We start from the raw sequence: 5,042 nt of genomic DNA on the forward strand, positions 1-5,042 counted from the left end.
AGGGAAGAACATGTCCTGTGGGGGGCTATTGGGGGAGAGGGGAGGATGTGGGGAATATGATGCAAATACTGTGTACATACTTCTGCAAATGGAAATTTAGACCTGTTGAAACTATTCTAGGAATGGGAGAAGGGAAATAAAGGAGAATGATGGAGGGGGAAAATTCAACTATGATATATTTGATATATTGTAAGAACTTTTATAAATGCCACAATGTATCTCCATCACAACAATAAAAATAATTTTTTTGGAGACAAAGGAGTCCATTTCCAGAAAAAATGTACATTGTGAAACTACAAATGAGGTATATAGTTTCCACTTGTACAAGAAAGGAGGATTTACTGACTATACAGTAAAGATGTTCCACAAAAGAAATGGTCTCTAAACTGAAGAGACCACACACAGAGTGGGAGAAAATATTTGCCAGCTACACATCAGACAAAGGGCTGATAACCAGAATATACAGGAAGCTCAAAAAAACTAAACTCCCTAAAAATTAATGGACCAATAAAGAAGTGGGCAACTGAGATAAACAGAACTTTTTCAAAGGAAGAAGTCCAAATGGCCAAAAAGCACATGAAAAAATGCTCACCATCCCTGGCCATAAAGGAAATGCAAATCAAAACCACACTAAGATTCCACCTCACTCCTGTTAGAATTGCTATCATCAAGAACACCACCACCAACAAATGCTGGCTAGGATGCAGGGAAAAAGAACCCTCATACACTGTTGGTGGGAATGTAGGCTAGTGCAACCTCTTTGGAAAAAAATATGGAGGCTTCTTAAGAAACTAAACATAGATCTGCCATATGATCCAGCAATCCCACTCTTGGGGATATACCCAAAGGACTGCGACACAGGTTACTCCATAGGCACCTGCACGCCCGTGTTTATTGCAGCACTGTTCACAATAGCCAAGTTATGGAAATAGCCAAGATGCCCCACTACTGACGAATGGATTAAGAAAATATGGTATTTACACACAATGGAATTTTACTCAGTCACAAACAAGAATGAAATTTTGTCATTCCCAAGTAAATAGATAGAACTGGAGAACATCATCTTAAGCAGTTAGCCAGGCTCAGAAGGCAAAAAAATCACATATTCTCTCTCATATGTGGATTTTAGACCTAAAACAAATGCAGCAGTATTATTGGACATAGGTCACACACTAAGGGGAGAATGAGCATGGGAGGCATAAGGAAAAAGAAGGAAACCTAAAACTTGAATGTGGTTGATGTGCTCACTGAGGAAAAGCAAATAAAGTAATCTTAAACTGGCAGAGGCCACTATGGGAAGGTGACCGGGAAGTAGTGAAGAGGTCTGGTACAGATGAACCAATGTGGGTTGTAATACACATGTGCATGGAAACAATGCCAGGAATCTCTCTGTATAGCTATCCTTATCTCAAACTAGCAAAAACACTATGTCTTTCTTATTACCTCTTATGTTTTCTCTTCAACAAAATCAGAAGAAAGGGCAGAACAGGTTCTGCCTGGAAGCAGGTTGGTGGGTGGGGGGAGGTAGGGGGTGGGAGGAGCGGAGAGGTGGCCCAAACAATGTGTACAGATGTAAGTAAATGTAAAAATGGTAAAATAAAAGAAAGAAGAAAAAATAAAGATGTTCCAGTCACATGAGTAAGTAGGTAATACAAAGCTCATTTCAAAATATTGTCCAATGGACACAAAAATTGCTCTGAATTTGTTTTTTCCTGTTGATCCTATTTTCTTTCAAAGAATTCACCAAGAGGGCTGCACTCTCTATGTAACTTCTTATAAACAAGTATGTGGTTCATTGACTCCAACTCTGTTCCAATTTCATTGTGAAGCTGCAGAGTGAATATAACATATAGCTATGCCTTCAACACAAGAACAAATTCCATTAAGAACTGCAATCCTTGAGTCATGGGTCTTCCTTATGGTGCCTTCTACACTTCAGTAGGAGAATACATGAGTAACTACATAGTTCACTTAATACTCATATGTGCAATTGACATTTGAAAGTATACTTGACATTTAAAACTAAATTCTGGACCTTGGCACTAAACTGACTTTAAAATGAGAGATATTGAGGGAGGGGAGAATTTTTTTCTAAGTAAGAAGATTAAACCTTACAATCCAAATGCTTGCTTTCTTTAGCAGGAAGAGAACAGGGCCTAATATTTGCTGGTGTCTGTCCTCCATACCCAAGTGTGATGGAGTGAACATACATTCATTTTGCCTTGGTTAGGTAATTTGTTGTTTATTAGAGAATAAAAAAATTAAATTATTGAATGATTCATATCATCCATAAGCCAAGTTATGCCAAATCATCCTATGTCCTTCAAGCATCCCAGACATCCTAACCTGTGACTCCCCACCTCCATCCCCAATTTTGCTCCTTTCTCACATAGGTTCCTGTGGGCATGCTGACACAGTGGTGAACAGGGAGACAAAACAAAGACCTAAAGAACACAGGACTATTGAAAATGCAGAGGAGATAATGGTTTGGGCAGCTGAGTTCCCATTTTACCAAATTGGATGATTGATCTTTTTATTACTCTAGTTTTTACAGCTTATTATTGAAATTGAACTGGTCATCTGAACTTTTTTTCTTACCCCTTAAACTAAGGGGTCAACAAACCACAACACACCCATAAGCCAAATCTGACCCTCCAGCTGTTTTTGTCAATTAAATGTATTGAAACACAGCCATGCCCATTCATTTACTCAGTGTCTATTGCCTGCTTTTATGCTAAATAGCAGTTAAGTAGTGATAAAAGAGACTATACTCTCACAAAGCCTAAATATTTACTATCTGATCATTTGCAGAAAAAGCTTACTGATCCATACCTTAGACAATGGTTACCTGACAATTGAAAAAAAAAAGTCTGGTCAACTTAAATTATTAAATTGTGCCTATAAACATAATATAGTAATTTATTTTCTCTATTGACTGGTCTATCAACAACAAAAGGCTTTAAGCAAAAAGATATTTTTATTTTTTGTTTCAAATCTATAAAATTTAGTCAAATTACCCTTGCCACACTCTAAAATTTATTCCACATTAAGCAGAAGATTCTGAGCATAATTTAATAACACGATAGAACAGAATAAGCCTGGACTTTGGAGTCCAATCAGAGACTTAACAGTACTGTTGCTAATTCCTTTAACAAATAACAAAGTAAGCATTTAGATAAGGACTTAGGAGCTCCAAAGCCTATTAGATATTTCTTTTTTGTGTTCCCTGTTTTGAAAAATTGCTGTTCCCAAGAACATTACAGCCCTAGGTCCTCCCTGCTAACAGAAAAATTGAGGTCACATACTCCATTTGGTGACAATTTGTTCACCTAACCTGCTGACCTTTCTCCGTGTTCCCCATGTTCACCAGCATTGTTTTAATCTAGATCAAACTTCCTGGCTCCTAATAAAAGCCAATCAACATAGAAAACAGAAGTATTGCCCCTGCCCTGAGCAATAGGAGGCCAGAAACAGAAGTTGCAGGGGACATTACAAAGACCTAAATAGTCATTATACTTTGACAGCAGAATTTTTACCAATTTACTTAACTGTCTCTGGTAATGACTCTCTTTACAACCATGAAATATCTAGAGTGTGGCTATTCACTATAAGAATTGTAAGGGTTGAGAGAGAGGGTTTTGCCTCATTGGGTTTTTCCAAAGATAAATGAGATTTTTCATATCAGGCACATAAGAGAGATCCTTTATGCCTAGATTTCCTGAAAGAGTTTGAATGAATGTTCCTAGCATACTTGTAAAGACTTTTTGATTTTTCTCTTCTGTTTTGTCTGTTTTCTCAGCTTTATTTGGGGGAGGGGGAATGTCGTCAATTGTGGTAAGGGTGCATTTGTGCTGCTTTGTGTATTTAGAAGTTACTTGGTTTTTCTGTCACCTGTGGAAAAACCAATGAAATTTTAAGACATACTAGAAATTTTTTTGCTTCCCTGAAAAAAATGTTCCATAGCTATTGGGATTATATTCAGCACCTACTCAACCACACCAGACTGGAGAATTCCCAGTCTGGGAACTGTCCCTTTAAAACCTCACACCAGGGTTCTCATAACTAGGAGCTTCAACAAAACCCTTTGCAAAGAATTATGTGGAGCAGTCTTGCAATCTTGTTCAAATTTTCAAAGCCTCCTAGAGACCGTCCTGGCATGGTCCTGATAAAAACTTAGAGTTGCAAACCTAACAACTCTGCCCCTATGCTCCACAGAAGGACTCCCTTGAACACGTGATAGCCCTTGTCATCTGCAGAGCTATCTGACAGATATATAGATATAGAAATAGATATATATATAAATGTAGAGATGGAGATAAGTATAAAGATAAATATATAGAGATATATTGGTAGTACTAAACTTGGGGCTTCATGCTTGCTAGACAGGCACTCTACCACTTGAGTCATGTTCCCAGTAATTTTTTGCTTCAGTTATTTTTTTGGATAGGATCTCATGTTTTTGTCCAGGGCTAGACTCAGACAACAATCCTCCTATCTACACCTCTCACACAGCTGGGACCACAGTCATGTGCCACCATGCCAAGCCGTTTTATTGAGATGAGGTCTTGGTAACTTTTTTTGCCCAGGCTGGCTGTGAACTGTGATCCTCTTGATCACCTCCCAAATAGCTGGGATTACCTATGTGAGCCATTACAACAAGCCCCTACCAGATATATTTATATAGAAGCCATTATCATTCTATTTTCCAAAAGTTAAGCCTGGAAAAAGATTGACCATACCAACTTCATTATAAACAGTATGTGCAATGGTTGTCTTTAGGCAAGTGGGTTACAAAATGAGACCTTCAAATTGCTGTAGTTGTTAATGCCCTAACCAGAAGATTAGATTGTGCTCATCCTTGTGCTCTGATGAGAAAGAATCCAAGCAGAAGATGTGGATATAGGGAGGGAAATAATGGAGTTTTATTACAAGAAAGGGGTGAGGGATTTACATGTGAGGTCTTTGTCAGGTGGAAGGAGGAGCCTCATGCAGGAGACAAAAGAGAAGAATTTTATTTTGAGTTGATTTTATATCATCTTAGC

Source organism: Castor canadensis, chromosome X (assembly GCF_047511655.1).
Source record: "Castor canadensis chromosome X, mCasCan1.hap1v2, whole genome shotgun sequence".
Taxonomy (NCBI): domain Eukaryota; kingdom Metazoa; phylum Chordata; class Mammalia; order Rodentia; family Castoridae; genus Castor; species Castor canadensis.